Source organism: Phalacrocorax aristotelis, chromosome 11 (genome assembly GCF_949628215.1).
Source record: "Phalacrocorax aristotelis chromosome 11, bGulAri2.1, whole genome shotgun sequence".
NCBI lineage: Eukaryota > Metazoa > Chordata > Aves > Suliformes > Phalacrocoracidae > Phalacrocorax > Phalacrocorax aristotelis.
This window is the reverse complement of record NC_134286.1, coordinates 4221266-4242134: the sequence shown is the minus strand read 5'-3', so window position 1 is coordinate 4242134 and position 20869 is coordinate 4221266. Positions and strand designations below refer to the sequence as shown.

Genomic DNA, 20869 nt, shown 5'->3' with positions numbered 1-20869 from the left:
TGATTTTTTTTTAGAAAACACCTTTCTTTTGATAGTGTACTCTGTAACATGTTTTCAGCAAATTTACTAGATGACATATGTATTCTTTCCCATCCATCCATTAATAAGCAGGGCAGTGAGAACTGTTCCCTGTGTGTTTTGAAATAACATACACAGGATGTTTCACATGCAAATTGAAAACAATTAAGTGGACTCGATTTTTTTTCTTATGTTATATTCTCCACAGTTTGCTACTGTTGATCTTTACAACAATTAACAGTGTGCAGAAATAAAAAAAAGCTGCAATGCAGAACCAGTAAAACAGTATTCAGAACTAAAGGAAGGTACCCACTCCAATACATCTTCTCTTCAGACCCTCCCATGTTAACCTCCTTCTTCTCTGCCTGTGCTGTGATTTTTTCTTCCTTTTTTTCTAAGCTTTACTGACGGGATGTTGAACCCTCAAACACTAAAATCTGCTTTCTTTTCTTTTTTGGCTGCATATAATGCAAACAGAGAAATGTGAGGTAGGGTTTTGAAAAGAAAAAGCGAAATGAGAGGTTAGGACTGAGGAATCATCAACCTTTATGCTGGGCTGTCAAGCTCCTATCCTATTCATGGTATTCAAGCAAATGATATGCAGTAGCATGGACTGGATGCATGTGAGATAAATAACAGGACAAGTGAAGAACAGTAACACAGTTGAAAGGTATTATACTATTTCGATACACAGAGGGAAAGAAAAGACTTTGTACAAAAGAAAACCTATGAGACTGAGCTGGCCATAAAAGGCAGAAAGGAATTCGAGGAAAGCTATTTGACAGACCTCGCCAATGCACGTTTGTTGCTGTATAGAACACTGAGGCTGAGCTATTGCAATAAAATGTACGTTAACATGTGGTTTTGATAGTAAGGCAAATGTCTATGACAGACAGGACAAGAAAAATTTGATTGCAGATAAGAATCCTTTCTTATATGAAAAAAAAAACCTATTTGTGGGAGCTAAAACACAAGGCCCAGCAAGCCTTACTGCTGTGCTTTGGCATAATCGCTCCCATCGCTGACCCCATCCTCTGCTATGGGTTACTGTTCTCGCAGCAGTTGTCAGAACCCGCATGTGCCTTGGCTGCTTCAGTTAAAAGTCACATCCAGCAAAGGCTGGCTTACGCTCAGACACCAGGCTTGGGTCTCAGCAGCTCGGATGCCAGAGCCATTCTGTTCTGCCGCTGTTCTTCCCCACGCTGTGATTTGCACAACAGCAAAGGCTGCCACATTGTCACATACCGACATCCCAGACTGCAGCAGCTCCCCTAGGAAAGTAATACTCTATTTAACAATACTTCATTAAGACAAACTGTGTTCTGTAATATTTACTTGCGAATGAAATGAAAGAAGGATTTCTGTGTTAGAATATCAGCCTGTAAGTGTTCTTAAAGGAACATATTTTTAAAAGCTTCATTTTCTGTATTATAGGAAAGGATAGAAACTAGAAAACTTGCCCAACTTCTAAGATGTTACGTTATGAAGAAGGTATATAAAGATCTGTTTGTGAGCTCAATAAGGGATTTCAATTTAAATTTGTTGAGAATATAACCTAATAAGGAAGCTACTCCCAAAATTCAGGGATTTTAAAGAATTTATAGGGAATGAATGGATAAATGAAAATGCTGGCCATTGAATGAGAGAGATGATTTTATGTCCAGAAGCCAGTGTAAGATGTTTTAACACTTTAATTATTTATAACAATCTGAAATTTTCTGGGGACAGAAATTTTTCAGATATTTTTTCTTGTTTTCACAGCTATATAATATTAAAGTTAATGTTTCTTAACTTTTTCATTTCAGGCTACACACCTATGGATGTTCTTCTTTTCAATTTCATGAAAATAATGAGACTTAACAGTATCTATGTATTTTCCTCAGGATAGCCTATGTGGCAATCTGACATCTATTTTAAGGAGGGAGTCTCTATATACCAAGTTAATACAATAATTCATGATAAAATCTTGTAGAGGTGGACAGAGAGCATGGTTTCTCACTACTGTCTTAATCAGGACGTCAAGCTATCTCAGCAGTTCTGTCAGTTCCTCTTAGCAACAGCTCTGATACATTTAATCCGTATTTTTTCATCATGTCGCAAAGCTTCCCTTGGTTTCCTTCCCTTAAATCCCTTTTGCAGAAGTCATCCTTTACTCCAAGATATCATCAAAAGCATATTCCTTGAATTTTACTTGCGAATGTACAAACAGTACTTCTGTTTGTGAATTACTATGTTTCCTACTAACTCAGTAGATGTTTTGGCAGATACAAAGTGTATCTAGCTAAAATTAAAATAGTAATACTGGACATTTGCTGAAGAGACTGTCTTACTCAAAGTCAGCTTGAGTCAGCACAGAATATGTTCCAGGTAGGGCACCAGTAGATTATTTTTTGCACAGCTTGTTACCATTCCGGCTAAAATTTCAGCGCACTGTACTAGGACAGTATAAGTGATGTGATATCCAAAACTTTGGGCCTGAAACGATTAGAAGCAGGTACGTGGCATAAAGCTGCAGCGTCTTTATACAGATATATATGCCACATACCTGCTTTTAATCACTTAGATCTATCTCTGGTGAGAAAACTAAGTTCCCTTGTGACTGAATACAATGTTTAATTCTTCATGATTTCTTTATAAATCTCTGACATATTTTTAGGTGTATCTCTGACTGGGTTCAAACTTCTGAATGGGAAAAGATATAAGATGTTTCTGTTATTACTATTCCTAATTTAATATATTTGGTCTCATCTAGATAAATATCCACCATAACAGCATTGGCTTTTCCCCTCACTGTTGGAAATCTCCAAAGAACAGAATTTTCTAGGACTACAGCAAGTCTAGCCAGGGCCACTAAGAGGGTCAGGCATCTGGAGCATATGATGGGTGAGGCGAGGCTCCTAGAATATGATTTGTTTAACCTTATGAAGAAAAGCCTCAGGGGCGTCTTATCGCTGCCTTCAGGTACCTACTGGGAGAGTACAGAGCCAGGGGTGTCCAGCGATAGGGCTAGAGGCAACAGGCACACGTTGGTACACAAGAAAATCTGATCAAATATAAGAAAACTTTCTACCCATGAGAGCGATCAATCAGGTGGGAAGAGGTTGCAAAGAGATGCTGTGGCATCTCCTTCCTCAAAGTGAGATCCCGAATGGACTTGGCCCGGCGTAGCTGCTCTCACTGGACTTTTCTGGGGAAGGTGGTCACAGTAGATGGGCTCCAGAGGTCCCTTCCAAGCTGTTACTCTGTGACTGACATGCCAGGGTCTTTGAGATGTTTAGCTAATGGCTACAGTAGAGCCAAGTAAAACTAATGTGGTTGTCAGTTATGAAAGATACGTTTCTAGAAATCTCAGCTCGTTTGGTAGCAAAACAGCTAAGTACCACTACCTGCAGATGTGGGGGATCTCTAATTGTTCCTCCCATAGCAAGCTTGCTAGTAGTTTGAGGGAAAAGAAGTCTTTATTCTCTGAAAATCCACCATCCAATTCAACGGTTATGACCTTTTGAGGAAGATCTTTGATCAGGTTAGGAAATCGCACTACATATGATGGTAGACTGGCATCTAGCAGGAAATTGTGCACAATTTTAAAAGGTTTGTAAAAACATGTTGAACTTCCAGATAATTTGAAAGACTTGTATTAAGAGTCTAAATAGGTGTTTGTAATAGTTTTAAGATTACAAGCGTAAATATTTAATGACATTTGGATTAGAAAATTATAAAATTACTTTTGTCATAAACTACCTATAAGAAGAATTTGAGACTTTTCTTTCTGTCAGAAAACATGTTTTAAATGGGCTTGAAAAATGACTTTTAGCTACAGCTGCCTCCTGTGTTCATCTGCCACCAAAACACACCTTATAGAGAGGAGTTTTCTAATGCATTTCAAAATGTCCAGATTTTCTAGTTAATACCTTAGTAATATTCTTTTTTGAGAATTTAAGCAAGTGAAATACATTCATGCACTTACGTAATACTTATTCTCCTCTCAAAATGGACAGAGCAAATAATTTCTTATTCTTTTTCTGTATCCCTGAGCTGGTAGTACAGTGCATGTATGAAAAGCCTGTTAGAAAAAAATACCTCTCTGTTCCCACAAGCCTAGCAAAGGATAATAAAAAGGAATCATCTAAGCTTCTTGTAGAATAATTCAAGAAAGATACCATCTGAGGACTCTGAAGCCAGAAGTATTGCAAGGACTAGGTTACTAGCAAGATCCAATGAAGCAGACCTTGCTGGATGTGAGGCAGAGCAGGAAAAAAAAAAAAAAAAAAAGAAATTTTTTTATTATGTAAAAGGCAAGGACAGCTTTGGACCAGAGGTCTTCAGTGCCAAGCACACTGACCCAAATATGAAAAATCTGCAAATGCTGAATGAGACAATCAGAAAAGCAAGCTAGGCACAGAATGGTAAGGATGTTTTCTCATATTTTTCAAGATATCTGATGCCTATTCTGACATTACATTTTTTAGAAAGTCAAGGTAATTATAAGCTTGTACCACTACTGTGCACTCTATAGTGTTTGCAATTTGGGAAAACATTGTCAAGATCTGTATTTGTGCAGATTGTTGATAACTGAATAAAGTCCTATGTGAAAAAGCCCTCCACCCAAACTACAGGGTCTCCACAGTTTGTGTGCTCAGCCTGTGCGCTTAGGCCAGATAGAGAACAAAATGTTGAATATTTTTATTGCACTGTTTTGAAAATAGTGCTCCAACAGAACTCCCATTAGTCCATCCTTTATAAAAGAGATATTCCAGGAAACATCTGCGCAGCATAACACCAGCGTTAACAGAAGTCAAAGTTAAATGGAAAGGAACATGACAAAAACAAAAACAAATAGCTATTTTTAAAATCTGCAGGAAAGTTCAACTTTCTTTTAAAAGAAAACTTTGAATGCCAGCAAACGCAAATCAGTTTAAGACGATCAGTTACTTCAGATACTTCCTACTAAAGGAGGCAGTAGAGATGATCCACTTAAGGGAAAGTGTTGACACATTTAAATGCAATAGCTTCCTCATATAACTGGAAACTGTACTACAGATTGCAACCCACCTACAAAGCTGTATGCTGAAACTGGGAATAAAAATCACAGCATTTCTACAAGATCCAAGGAAAAAGAATGTGAGAAGCGAGGCTGGTGTAAGTCTGGTTAAGATCTGGCTAAACAGGAAGAACATTGACACCCTTAAAATGAAACCAGAATATTAGAGTGTAATAAAAAATAGCAAATATCCACTTTACAGCCAACAGGGAGGGATGTCCCATGAACAAGGACTTGAAAGCGATGACTCTAGTGCAGCAAAACTAAGCTCAAACACATGACTCGAAAAGAAACTCCTGTCACAGATCAAGAGCAAGGTGCAAAAGAATGGAAAAAATATGGATAGGTGCAAAGAAGTATAAAAATATTTTATACTGGTTTTTTAAGGTAATTTGTAAAATTTGAGATATTTTTCTTGATTTTTCAAACTGTTGTGCTCAAGAAAATCCAATTGTAACATTATTTCATTACCTGCTGGTAAAATCAAGGACCACAATACCGCATTGTTAAATGCAAGAGGTAGAAAAACTTCATAATAATTATTAATTTATTGAGAGTGTGGAATTTAGCCTTTTATCATGCTTCTTGTTCTGCTGTATACAAAAATATTAAATCAGTTGCCCAACCTAACAAGTCTTTTCAACCCATTTGCTCTCAGGTACTGAGGCAGATGAGAGAGAAAAGGTAATTGCCAAAAGATTTGAATAATGAAGAAAGGCAGCAATGGGTTAGGGCCAGGATTTTCCAAAATTATTACTTATTCTGGATGCTTTATTTGAGAGATCTGAGAAACACAAACATAGCACTTTCCGAAGCACAGTCATTTAAGTGGTATTGTGTTGAACAGTTAAATATACTGTTCAGTTTAGAAAACCTTCTCCCTTTAGATTTACTATGGACCAGATGACCTCCAGAAGTCCCATCCAACCTCATCCATCCTGTGATCCTTACCCTGTCCAACGCTAACAAGGCAAATGGTACTGTAGACACGCTGCCAGTTTGCAGCATCCATCATTTCAGTCTGCAGGTATGTGGTACAGCTGTAACACAGCCCTTCTGCAAACTCACTTCCCTTCTGCTGAAGCAGTGACTGTTCTAAATCTCTGCCAGCTGGTACGAGAGGTACGCTGGGGGAGGTTTTCCTCAGCTCCTTCCCTGGCTGCTTACGCAGTCTGCAGACTTTCTTCATGTAGCACATGTATAAACTTATGGAATTTTTATGAAGAGAAATTATATAGAACTACTGCTCTTAGAGAAAATCTGCCCTGATGAAGAGTAACACTCCCAACTATCAAGAAGGATTAGCAGAGCCAGAAAAAGGCAATCTGTAGTTTTGAGTGTACAAATGGTGCTTTGCATATTATTACATGTAGAGTAGAAAGCTAATGGGTGCATTTTGACTTTCTAAAAGCCCATTTCTAAGAAAGGATTTTTCCAAGTGGGTTAAACAAGAAACTTTTGTCTTAAAATAACTTTAAATATACTCAAGATGAAAAAAATTCTTATGAAATTTCCCAGGTGAAATTTCAAACTTGATATCGGTTTTCTTTTGAGAGTTGAAATTACATTTCTAGGAAATGCTTGTTCCTGCATGTATCAGAAACAGGTGTTTTACTGTATGACTTCATAAAAATGCCTATTGCTCTGTTTTCAATTTTCACTTATTATGAGCAAAACTTTGTAGTCTTCATAGGGCCTAGCCTGAATTTAATTATTCAAGGATATTGTTTGGCTGGTGAGGTCTTTGCTTTTAAATTCTGCCAGGTATTTAACTAAATTATACTATTTTACTGATCTTTGTTGAAGGGAAATATGGCTTAGACCTATTTACGACCTAAAATTGGAAAAACTATTCAAAACATAAGAATTATTGTCTATGCAGAATCAAAGCAACTGAATACAGAACTAATAATTGTATTTGTAATAGAAAATTCTTAAACTGGATTTCAGAAAAAAAAGAGAAGACATGAGGGGAAACTATTTTTTTACAATCAGTTTCCTATTGCTATGGTCATTTACCAACTGAGAACACAGTATAAAAACACACTATGACATATATGCTGTTACTGATCAATGGGAAACTCGGATGTAAATACGGCATCCACCATTTATGGCTTTAAGATCAACAACACTTCATAGTCACTTCATAGACAGTCAATATAAACCATATAGTTTAAAACTAATGTTCACAATGTTACTGTACCCTCAGCAAGCTCCTAAATTAAAAAAGAATGGCATCTTGATAATCGAGCTTTGTTGTTATTAGCATAAAGCTGTCACAAGTAACTGTGTGATACACTATGAAGTAACCACATAGCTACTGCAAATAATGGAAGGATAATCTCTCAAGGAACTGATGGGGTAGTAAAAGCCGTCATCAGTAATCCAACTTCAGGAGTGATACAGGGACATAGTCTCGCTTCTTTTTGGTCAGAGGTTTCCATAAAATTATTCTGTATCATTCTAATATAATCAATTTTATAGGTGTAAAAGACAATAAATAGGTCACATACAGAATTCTAAATCCTTTGTCCCAAAAGATTTCAAGCAAGTAGCTTTATTCATTTTAATCTCTCACTAATTGCTGCCTGTTTCCGCATAAATTCCAGCATCCATCTACTAGTAATAGGCTGCCTTCTGTAAGAAGTCAGTGTCTCAAAAGTTTGTCTCTTTAAGCTACAACACTTCTTTCTCAATCTGATTTCTTATTACAAATGTTACCACAAGTTTGACCTGCTTAATGTATTTTGTATAAGATGTCATAGCCTCTAAAATAAGCCAAACAAACACAACCCTCCCCGCTATTTAGTAGTTAATAAGCACCCGTAAAAGAAATGTGCTGACATCACTAAACTCTCCATACAACATGCCACATCTCTGTAGTGTGAGAGGACAGCAAGCTTTTGTTTTCAGTATAACTGATTTCATATTTTATATGTTGTTTTCTGGAAATGGCACAAAGTACTTGGAAAAATGCCTTGTGTTTTAGAAATGCAGGAAACATCCCTTTTCCCCTATTAGCTCCGAGTAGCACACTAACGCCACATCTCCTAGAAATAAGTGCAAAGTTGAATTCTAATGTTGAGTCAGAGTGGGTCTGTCGGGTTTGTTGGTTTTTTTTTATTTGGAGGTTGGTTTGTTTGCTTATTCTTGAAATATCCTACTAGCTCAAATACCCCGGAACAAATTATTTTCATTCTTCTCTCACTGGCACTTAATTATCTTCTGCAAAATTATTTTCTATTGACTTTAAAGTAAGGTAAGCCTTTTTATTCTAAGAAAACAGGTCCGAACAGGTCATTGGCAAGACGCATACGTGGATGAACTTGTTAGTCCCATGTTGCAGTAACGATGAACACTAGAACATTGAACACTAGGTAGGCAGCTATGATCTAAATATAGTTCGTCTTCATTATTGTTCATGTGAAAAAACATATATACTAACCAAGCAATTGGAAATGTTGCTCTATACTGTGAAATACAAACTGTTCTATGTTTAATTCCATTTTACTGAGAGATGACGTTCTCCTTTTTGATAGCAGAATTTCCAATGTACAAACGCAGTTATTACAAATAGAAACTAAAGCAAATGCAAGTGTGTGTGCATTGTTTCGGTACTAGATGCCACCAGCCTAACTCTGCATTGCTTCCTATGTGAATTGGCAAAGAACCTTTTTTTTTTTACTAATAATCTGAATCTAAAGGGAAAACAATTACTTACACAACATGATTGTGAAGGTGTGGTGTTGAGAGCTACAGAGATATTCTAAACAACACTATTCATAGTTTTTATGTAAATCTAACAGGCTATGTCACAGGAAAGCATATCCTTACCTTTTTCTGCTACAGTGTCATAGAATAATTCTGGTTGAAAGGGACCTCAGCAGCTCTCTGTCCCAAACTCCTGGTCAACACGAGGCCAGGCGTGAGGTCAGAGCAGGTTACTCAAGATTTATCTACTTTCATCTTGAAAACCTCTAGGATGAAGACGTCAGAACACTCTGGGAAACCTGGTCCAATCCTTGACTGTCCTAACAACGAAAAAGTTTTTCTTATAACAGGTCTGAATTTCCCTTGATTTAACTTATGCCCGCTGCCTGACATCCTTCCTCCTCCTACCATGGTCTGTGAAGAGCCTAGCTCAGTCTCCTTGATGACCTGCTTCTAGGCACCGGGAGGCTGCTGAAACTGTCTCCTCCAGGGTGAACAAGCCCTGTTCCCTCAGCCTTTACTCTCTGGGCAAGTGCTTCCGTCCCCACTGTCTGGATGACCCTCTGCTGAACTCACTTCAGTTTATCAGTATCTTTCTTGTGCTGTTGGGCTGGGGTGCAAACTTGGCATCATTCCATATGTGGTCTAATGAGTGCTGAGTAAAAGATCACTACTACTTACCTGGGAAGTAATAGAATGGTAGATGCAACTTTTAATTGCATTTATTACATGCAACAACTGTATCAGAACAAGCATTCTTAGCATACGATGACATATATTCCATACTGTAAAAGGGGCACGATAGTTATGTTCAGGTAGAAAATACTTGAATTTTTCTGCTTATTCACTGATAGTAACAACCCTTATTTATCCACAAATTATTATAATTGGATATTAAAGAGTACAGAAAGGATCTGGCATACCCTCAACAAAACCTAGTATTTAGATTTGACACTTGTCAGTAGAGGTCTGTATCATATGCCGTCTCAAAGCCTTGACAGAATAAGGACTTATGCCCAAGGTCAGTCTTCTCTGGTAAGTTTTTGAATGTGACTCTTGTTCATTGTCTCTTAAAAAGTAATAAATGCTGCCTTTAATTTCAAGAGAGGGAGGCCCTTGAGGCAGTTTTACTTGTGTGCACTGTAGGATGCAATTATTCTTAAATGTGTTTAGTTTTTAATCCCACAAACGTCTTCTGAGGTTCATGAAAGCTGCTGTATATGTCAATAATAATAAAAAATCCTTAGAACATGTGGCTATGCATCTCCTCCGAAGCACTGACATCAGAGGTTACAAAGCTCTTCGATTATTCATGAAAAATGACCTGCCTTGGGGCAGGTGTTTGGGAGGTCTGAGGCAGTCACTTCAAGTCTTTCTCCTTAATGACTACCTATCTAACTTCCAGTACACATACTGATTCGAACACAGGTGCACACTCAAGTTCACACAAGCTGGCTTGTTGTATCAAAAGGTGTGGAAACAGGCATTCTGGCATACCATCTGGTTTACCTTTACATTAACACAGGGAAGTATGCAATTTTTTACAAGTAAGGCAAATAAGTTTGAGGCTGTTGCAGTTGGGTTTTGTAGTATAATGATCCATCAACATTTTTTCTACCTTCAGTTTCCCTCCCACCTGTCACCAGTTTTCCCACCAGTTTTCCCAGATGTTTGATTTCTCCTTTGTGATGCCATAAGCACGCAAGGGACAGAATGTTTTTTTAAAATCATATGATTACAAGCATCAGAGTCAAAGTTTATCTGAGAAAGTGCTGTAAATCAATATCCTTGTCAGCAAACTCTCTCCCAGCATCCTAACTCCATCCTTTTGGTCATGCCACCTGTAAAAGTGCACAATAACTCAATTTTTACTTCGACAAAAAGCCATACAAGTCCACATGACAATATTATTGTTGTTCAGCCTGGCTGTAGCTGTTGTCAGCTGCCAAGGTGCCTTGAGGCTGCACTTGTACTCTGTGATACTAACCCAGAACATAAAAACACAAATACACATTTAAACCATCCAAGCCCTATCCTCCTCATGCAAAATCTTTGGTTCTCTCATGTTTGCAATTTTTAGAATAGACAGGCTCAGCATCTATATTTTGGTGTGTAAGAAATGTTAGTAAATGTTTTCATATTTTCTGGGGAAAAAAACTATAGATGTGTATATGAGTACTGTATCATAAGATGAAAACTGGAGAACTGATAGCAAAATATAGTATGTTCTATCTGCATTAATAATAAAAAGGTACTAAAAAACATAGTGATCAATTTTGCAAACAATAGCAAATTTCAGGGAGAGATGAATAACGTGAAACCTCCAGAAAGCACAGATTACTGAACATAACATCCAGTATTCTGAGGCAAAGCCTATTAATGACAGATTCCCAGAGGAACAGAGAAATACAGCCTGCTGAAAGAGAAACAGAAGAACAGAACCCAGCACATTAAACCTGATTATTTAGCATAAAATTGTTGAAAAATCCAGTTACAGATTAGGACAGGGGTATGATGGAGAACTGCATCTCTTGATTTAGTGTAGATTATGCTTTCTTAAATTTTTTCAGAACTTCATCAATAGTCTTATTTGATCCAACCTCTTATCTCTTAATCTTGAACATGAATTTCACTGTGACTTGTGCCATCCCTAACATCAGTGATGTGAGAGGACTTTCTGTAGGTGTGACAATCAGTTTCTGCGTTACAGGCTGTAGACAAGCAGTCCTTAAGACAAAAACTTAAATTCCATTTTAAATTTCCAGCTCAGTTTTGGGTGTTTGCGTAAGATGCAGAGAGCCTATCCTGCATGTCTGGAAGACAGCAACTCTACAGTCCTGTGCTGGTCAGCAGGAACTTCTGGTACTTCTGTGATAGTGTCAGGTAGCACAATTTCCTGAAAGGTGCATTGTTGAGCTGTAGAAATAGATGCAGAACAGACAGAAATACCCCATCATTGATGGATATATGTGTACTGATGAGATCTGGCAATGGGAGGTGGCCCTTTTCTCTTTGATTAAGGAAAATACTTGGAGCTTCATAGGTTAACTGTAGAAATTCTTGAGACAGCGAAGAGCGTGCTGTTTAATAAATTCTCATATTGCAAATACACTACCAGAGAGCTGTTCTAGAAGACTTTAAGCCTAGCGAGCCTCCCGAAATTAACATTCTGCTGAGATAAACTAGTAATATCTAAATAATACAGTTTAGCATTTGTCACAAATGAAAGATGCTCTTGGTTGATTATGTCAATTTAAAAGGCTGTTTATGACAAAACATTTTGAGGTCTCAATTTTAACATCAAGGGTCATAAGGTACTTTTACTTTGCTTTGGAACATATTTTAAGGTGCTCGATACAGTTGGAGTGACAGTGTTTGGCATTTTAGCTTACTGAGTTTCCTAAATTAATTGATTATACTGATTATACCTATTAGTGAGTAGCTGATGGCTTTATACTTTCTTGATCCAGTGAACATTTAGGAATACTAGATGCTATCACCATTTTAATGTAAAATACAATTGACTTTAAAGAACAAAGTCTGAATAGTGATGGTTTTAACGTGGAATTAATGATCACAGGAAAAAATATACCTAGCAAATTCCAGTGCTTTAAAATACAAGAGCCAGCTAACCATTTAAACGTACAGGAAAGGCTCTGACATGTCATTGCCTCTTAATCACTGTTAGGGTTGTTTTTTTTTTTAATGCTTTATTTCATAATTTTATGTTTCATGTTAATGAAAATGTTATGGGAGAAACCAGTGGGAAAAGAAAAGCTATTTGCCTCTCCTTATTTAATAACTCTGTCTTGCTGATCCATTTAGGTATTTTTTTCCCCTCTGAAATTGCTTTCTGCATGCTGGAACACACCTCATTGTTTTTCTGCCTGACACAGTCTAATCATTCTGGCTTGCAGACCTCTCACTTACCTAATAACAAGTGCATGTCACAGAAAAGACACTACTGTATGACTAGGACATATAGTCCTCTTGAAAATAACACATATTTTATCCTCTAAAGGAAACAATATAGAAATTCTAAAAAGCTCTTGTGTGATTCATATTATCTATATATTAGGATCTTTAATCACATTCTTTTCACAGATTTGGTAAAGTCCAAGAAGCTTTAATAAAAAGGTGAAGACTATTCTGCCTGGTTTTTATAGCACTATAAGAATTATTTTCTTTCTGCAACTACCTACAAAATTACAGTTGCCTTTTCACCTAGCTCTAAAGTGGAGAATTCTTTAAGTATCTTATTTTTGACAATATTTTGATTAACACTGCACAAAACTTATGTAACTTTTTTTTTACTTTTCTTTTACATTTTAGGTTTTATATATAATTATGTGCTTATAATACATTAGTATGAAGCATTATATGTTGAAGAAATATGTGAATTCTACCCTGGGTTTAGTTTTTTTTATTCCAGGAGTATCAATTAAGGCCTAGAGAAGGAAATCTTGTTTAAAAAAGCATAAAATATACAGCTAATAACCAAATTGATGACCAGAGTACATTTTAAATTCTTTGGCAGTATTCCTATAATTGATACTGAACTGGTGGTTCCAAGGTCTTCAGCACTTCTGGAAGGAAAGTTTAACTCATATAAGTCTTACTCTTACAATAGTTTACATCTGAAAATGGAGACAGATAAATTCACTTGCACAGAGAGACTTCTAATTTACATTTAAGGCTGTAAACATATAGTTTATATTGGTTAACTTATATTAATGTATCTGTTGCACTAACCCAAAAGTTTTGTACCGGGGGGGGGGTGGGGGGGAAGATAGTTCCTTTTTATAGCAAAGACTATAACGATATCTTTTCTATAACAGAAGCTTCTTAGGCAGTCTGTTGAGTACTCCTAATGATTTGAAGTAATGTGTTGCATATCATCTCTCCATTCTGAACACTCTTCCTTCCTTTAGAAACAAATAAGTTCCCAGTATCCTGTTAAGTAGTTTATTTCAGACAGTAAGCTTTTTTAAGTACATAATGCTTCTTGCCTTTTACTTGTCCTGTGCTGTGTGGTGGTAGACTCTCTGATGTTCTTTTCAACTGGATGAAGATTGCAGACTTTACTGAAGCACTTAAAGATGTATAGCTGAGCTTTGTATAGGTGGTAATGACACGTTTTCTTATCTAGTCCAGTTTTAGATATTTAAAATTTTAATCTATTAAATTTGGATTAATTGAGTTAATTTGAGAGTACAGAAGAATTATGATTCTCTGATAGTATGTAATTCCTGAGTATGGTTTTGTTTTTTTGTGTACATTGAACATATTCTGCAATTAATAACATATTTTAAACATCTGGATGATAGTTTTCCTCCTCCTTCAGTAAAGAATGTATAAATTCAAAACACTGCTTGCATCCTTCAGGAAAAACTGCCGTTTCTTGATGCTTTCTGGCTCTGTCTTGGTATCCAACTTGCCCTCACCATACGTTACCAACTAGGCTGGCTCTTTAGCAGGACTCCAGGTTTGCCCTTTTAGCTTTTATTCTGTGTCAGATTTCAACACTAGTCAATTCTCAAACCCCCTCAAGACTTTCAGGCCTTGCTGCTGGAGTCTGCCGGGCCCCTGCAGCTTGAAGCAGCCAACTGCACGGGGTAGGGATGGGGACCACTGACTGGCAGAGGCCTCTACTTCACCAGTCCGCCTGTGTTTTCGGTCTGAAAGAGCCTGAGGCGCTGAGGAACAGCCTGCGGGGACAGGCCCGAGCCATGGCACACCCGGCAGGGGAAGGCCCTGCAAAGCCCCGATGGCGCCGGGGAAGGGGGAGCTCTGTGGGGAGCCTGGGAGAGGCACAGAAAGAGAAACCTGGTGGGGAGGGTGAAAGGGATAACTTAGCCTTTATTCAGTCCCCAAAATAACTACAATAGTTGGAGCACAAAGCAGGGCAGGAGGGAAGGCCCTGCTGTGCAGTAACCCTGCAGAGAAGGAGAAGTGGCTCCCTGGCGCTCAGGTCGCTGTGAGCTCCTGTGACAGGAGTTGTCTAGAGGCACATAGTCGGAAAGGATTTTAGGCTGTTAACCATAAAAAGCATTCCCTATCAGGAGCCCAAACGTAGTAGAAATGCAGCAGCCCTGTTAGTTTTTTGCCCTTTGCAGCAGGTGTGTAATGGCCTTGCTCCCTCATCACAGGCAGCAAGGAAAAGAGTCTTCTCTAATCCTGCAAAAACATTTATCTATACCAAACATCATGTATTGCCAGCACGTAGTTAACTCATTAAGCTAGATGCACAAATCGGCTTTTGCAAGACTGAGAGCTAAACCGCAAAAGAACTGCATCCTTAACTATACATGTTAGTAGAAGCTCTGGGAAGGCTTTATCGTAGCAGATTGCCTCCTGAAAACCAAACTCCAAGCTCATTGCCAGGCTGTAGTTGAGCAGGACAAAGAAGTATATTTAGTACAAACACAGTATTTGAATTCTCAGCATGTAGGAACTAATAGTTTTACTTGGTGCTAAAATGATATTTAAAGATAGGCTTTACTTTGTGTCACTCTTTTATAGCTGTTCACAGAACACTTTGGAGACATTATTCACATGTGATACAGATATATGGCAGCAAAATATAAAAGTAAAGAGGAAATGAGGCAAAACTAATAGGTCTGTCCTAGTCTTTACAAATTTTAATTAGTGTTCATCAACTGCTGCTGATACTCAGCCCAGCCCAGGTTTTGTGAATTAGCACACAACACCCATGGAGAGATTCACAGTGCAGGACACAACCCAGCTGAGTCTCTCAGAAGGAGGGATGTGGGTTTGAAGGACAGAATTCAGAGACTTTTCAAACCATTGGACACAGTTTGTGTGGTACCCGAAGCCATCACCATGCAAACAGGCTCTGCCTAGTGGGAATGAGGCATTTTATAAATGCTCCGTGGGCCCTCCCGGGGGGCTGCAAGACACAGATTTGAAACCATTTCAGCCCAAGGATTAAAAAACATGCTTCAAAAAAAGAAATTAAAAAGAAATATCAGATTCTTTGTTGAAACCTGTTTAAAATACTCTGTCAGCAGTGTAAAATGATGTAAAATGGATCAGAGCTGCAATCTCAATTTTTAATGAGATAATCCGAAATGGGGAGATCTGAGGCACCCAGTCCAGGTCAGTGCAAAATTGTCCTTACATTATTTTCTCTTTAGCAAGCTTTAAAGTAATTGAAATAGATCATCCATTTCCCTGTAAAAGAGATAGCACTGAAGTAACATTTTCTATTCACAGGGCAGCTTTCTTTAACTGCAAACTAAACCCTTTTTTTTGTGTGCATGGTTGTCCTGTCATTCCTATAAAGAATTCAGTGCTGAATTCTATAGCATGATTAAAGCCTTTCCTTACTTTATTTTTTTTAGCTCAAGGCAGGTTTTTTTGGTCTTTATGTTCTCCATCTTCCTGATTCTCCTTCAAACCGGTTTTGATATTTTTTCCCATATTATTTACCCCTAGGCTGAACACACATTTCCCACCTCTTTAATTTAGCAGAGGAATAGGAACACGACTAGATGGAAATTCCTGTGTTGTGTTATGTAATCCACACAGTTCCATTAATAGCCTGACTAATACAAATAGTTCCATTTTGAGTTTGAGACAGTCTCCTGAACTGCTTGATTTTAAAGCAAATAAATGTAATATAAACACTTTTAAAGAAATTCCTTCTTCAGGAAATTATATGGCCCACCAGTATAGTCATTAAGTTTGGTCCATTCTTTTTCAGTTTTGTCAAAAACCTATTAGGTTTCAGTGGGTTCTCCTGAACCCATAAATCTTGCCAGACATCTTGTATTTCTTAATTAGGTAGCACGGTCTGTCAGTTTGCAGATGTTGTACAGTGATTTAAAATGTCAGGGATACATGGTTTCAAGTGATTATTTGTGCTATTGAAGCTGTGCTACAAAACTCTAAGTCTCAGACTCACTTCCTTGGCTAGTTTATGGTACAGCTCTCATTACTAACACAGTTGTGAAAAAAATTTTGGGTGGAGAGAAATAAGCTTACTATGTATTCAACAACTATAGGCTGTATCTTACTCTGTTTTATCAGCCATAAAAGGTAACAAGATCCTTCCCAACCTTCCTGTTATTTTTAAGAAGTATTTGGGGTAGATTTCAATTTCTGACTTGTCTCCTTGTACATGTACAAAATCAGGTCTGTGAGTTTGTGCAGCTACAGATAAGAAATAATTCGTTTCCTAATAAGCAAAAGCCATCTGTCTAAAAACATCAGGATTATTCTGACAAAAATGTCACAGTATTCGTCTAAGAGTTACAAGCATAATATGTACCAAGTATTTTTTTAGTGCTTTCAACCTAAGTCTCTAAGAACCTCTTCAGATATCTTTTCGGATGCCTTAGAAGAGTAATATGGTGTTGTCTTTGCTTTACCATATAAAAATTAAATTAAAGCAGGGACCAGAGAGCAGGTTGCCTCAATAATTAATTTTGCCTGACCATTGTCCATGTCCATATATGTGTATCATGCAGGAAAGAAGTACTCCGGGACAGATAACGTACGGACTACACCAAAAAGTATTCATGCTCCTGATCCATATTTACATGCCAGAGCCAATCCTTCTCCATTCTATTTCACTGGGTAACCAATAACTAGCAAGAATACATCCCTGAGTAGAAGGAAATCTCAAAAGAAAGTAATGCAATATTTCTGTCTCATCAGTATGTTTTCATCATAGCATTGGGTAGGTTGACTTTAGTGGAAGGGGTTTGGGGCACAGCATGTTTGACTTACTGGAAGATAATGCAGTGGACCAGAATAGATTAGTGTAATTGCTAAGCTACTTAAATTTTACTCTTGAAATAAGGTACTGATAGCTTTTCTTTGACTAGTATATATTTGCCTAATGCACTTCTGTATTTCAGAAAAACATGTTGCCAATTTGTCTGGGTAAATATCTCCCCTTCTGAAAAACACATGTTCAGTCATTTTTTAGTCACCTAGAAGAATGTAACGCAAGCTTGTCAGGCTGTGTAGGTGCTTTCGTAGATGGCTGATGACAATAGGAAACATGATTCTGTAAACACCCTCATTTAAAGTCAGTCTCAGCTGTGAAAATGCAGAAGCTCAAAAGATTTATGTGTTTTCATCAACTATTCAAATGATTCACGTAGATAACTAACTACATTAAGGATAGCTGTAGGGGTTCCGAGAGGTATTTTCACTGTCATGATCAGGACCATGAAGGTAAAGTAGGTATTATTTTGTGCTTGTTTTGAAAGAGAAAAAAGCTGATTTCTTGTTAAACTTGTAACATTGCATCTCCAAGGTTAGAAGATATTTGTTTCCTCTGACAAACATGCCTCTCTGCAGTACTAATACACTGTGTAGAACTCGTGTGTACTTGTAACAAAAAACCAATTATATACAATGTCAGTGAGACACTGACAACCAATTGCATCAGTAATGAGAGAATTTTCTAAAATGCCACCATTTTAGTTCTGTTATGGGATAAGACGGAGTTTATTTTGCTTTGAAAAGCTGTGAATGAAACTGCTAAAATTTCTACTGATCTCTTTTCTGGAACTGATTTTTAAAATTACACTGTGAGATCTTTTTTGCTTGAACTCCAGAATATATTTTGGGAGGTTTTAAGTCACTACTACTGTGATCTGAATCTATAAAGCCCTTGTGTGCTCAAAAACTTGCCGGAGCCAGTGAAACTTGTGGACACCAGTATGTCATTAGAATGTATTAGTATCTAAGGCTTTTACTAAGGTATTGATGACAGCATAATTTCTTAAAATTACTGCAGAAGAAATAATGTGAGTCTTAAAAAAGTTTTCTTTTGTATTGCTTGTGTGTGTGGAACATTATCCTTGAACTTTCCTCTAAAGATTCAAATTTTTTGCCATAACCTGTTAACAATAAACACATTTGCAGATGTGCAGACATATAGTTACAGGAAGTACAAATAAGACCCTGTGTAAAATGTAGCATAACAGAGAATCAGGGAGGTTTATGATTTAAGTAGTTTAAAAGATCTTTTTATACCTTATGGAAGAGATTCAGTTTGAGTTAGGAAAGTGCTTACTATAATGATGTGTGCACTTAGCGCAGAAATAAATTAAAGAAAGCAATTATTCTGCTTTTGGTCAATGTTATTTGTATAATAAGATATTTCAGCAAGATATTTCCTTAAAAATATTCTGTGAGTCAATCTGATTTACGTTTATGCATTAATTAGCACAACCTGTTGTGCTTTATGATTTTTGTCCCTGTTACTTTGCTTTTGCAGCAAACAGATCTCAATGATCTAATACTTTTGGACAAAGCTTTATATACCACAATTGTTAAATTCCTCATGCTTTGTAGGATTTCACCATTCACGTTGTGACTAAGTTGAATTTATTTGTAGTCCACTACATAACTTTGGTATCGTGATCTGATCTGCAGAGAAACTCTCTGGTGTGGTACAGAACCATCATATTCAGAAAGCAAAAAATAGGCAAGAAGAAATGCTGGATTCAGAACCCATATATTTTTGCTTTTGAGAAGCCTTCTGAATGAAGGAGAGCACACTTTTTGAAGACTTGTCATCACATTCATTTTGACTTGTGTTCCTCTTTTCGGAGAACACAAACTGCCTCCTTATCACAACTAAGGCATGATCCTGGTCTGTGCTGCAGAACAGCTCAAAGGTGCTACACAGGCATTTCATTTCTAGCACAAAAAAGCAAGATGTGCAAAGCAGACTGTGTATATTGAAATTCTGGTCTGCTCATGCCTTACCAGTTCATGTAGGGATTATTGCATTTTCTTGACAGCGAACACTTTGAGAAAATCCGTAGGCATAACCATCACTGAGAGGGATTTTGATGATGATGATGAAGATCTTTCTTATCTGAAGTGCCAGTGACTGTTAAACTACATCTCTTATTTTTAGCAGATTCTAAGTGTGGGCCCTTTTTGAAGACCAAGTGGAAAGAGATTGACATTCTTAAGAAAAAAAACCCTTACGTACTGTATCGCCTGTCATTCTTTCTCTCTTTAGGGTTTTTGAGTTATTGCAGACTGAGGTTTTTTTCATTGTGATGCAGTTTAAATATATATTTTCTGTTTGAGAACTTAGAGCCGGGAGATGGAAACCCAAATTCAAATGCTTTAACTGTTGGAATATAATGCTAGAATTGTGCCATCGGAGCAGTTTGTGAATGACGTTCAAGCCCTATTATAAACTTAACTCATTACTGCCTCACCTTCTGTATTAATAAAACCTGTTTGAGAGGTCTAGAGTTTTTCCACAGTCCTCTACATTCCATAAAATTAAGGCAACCGTTTCTACTGCTTTTTCAGAACTTCCAGGAAACTGAGAAATCAGTTATTTGGAAATATCTATTTCGAGTTGTGCTAAGGTTCGCAGGTGACTGTGCAGGGCAGTGGATAAAGGTGCTTTGAAAAGCCACAGTAAAAGAACTGCCTTTTACTCTGCTACTCTCCAAAGAAACAGCATTCCTATCTTCTACATGCTTTAATAGAATTATATAAATACTGCATGCTTGTTTTTAAGTCGGGCAAATTCCTGGTGGAAATATAGCATTTTAATATAAGAGAAGGCAACACTGTGGTCAGAAGAGCTGGAGTAACAGCACTGCAAGTAAATGACCGAGAAAGGACTGCCACCTTTTACGTGGGATGGATTTTTTTTTTTGAGAGGAATATGGTTGTGTGTTTGCTCTTTTTAATAAGAGCTTAGAGATTTTTTTGGAAAAGACCTTGGTTTGAGATCAGCTTTTAAACTTGAGCTCCAAAATTTGGCAGAGGCAGAAATGTTGCCATGGCAACCCATTATCTAACACTGCATTACTGAACCTCCTGCCAGTTCATCCACAGTTGAGAACTGAAGGCAACCTTACAGGGTATTATATGTTCTGTCCTGAAACAGTTCAGCAGGCCCTTCTAAAAATAGATGGTGATTTGAGAGTATGAACAGCTCTCTGGGAAAAAAAAGGAAGAAAAAAGTTTTCACTTTACAAAGGTGAATGAATAGATTCTACCACAGTAATGAATTTTCATCGTCTTGGTTAAACGATTGGGTGTTTTATAGTGAGTAGAGACGTTTCACAGACATTTTAAGTT

General features: G+C 37.3%; 1 protein-coding gene across 1 annotated transcript in view; it reads right to left on the bottom strand.

Moving 5' to 3' along the window:
• KLHL4 (kelch like family member 4) overlaps positions 1-20869 on the bottom strand; it is a 94812-nt gene that overhangs the window by 47294 nt on the left and 26649 nt on the right. The gene's annotated exons all lie outside the window — the stretch shown is intronic.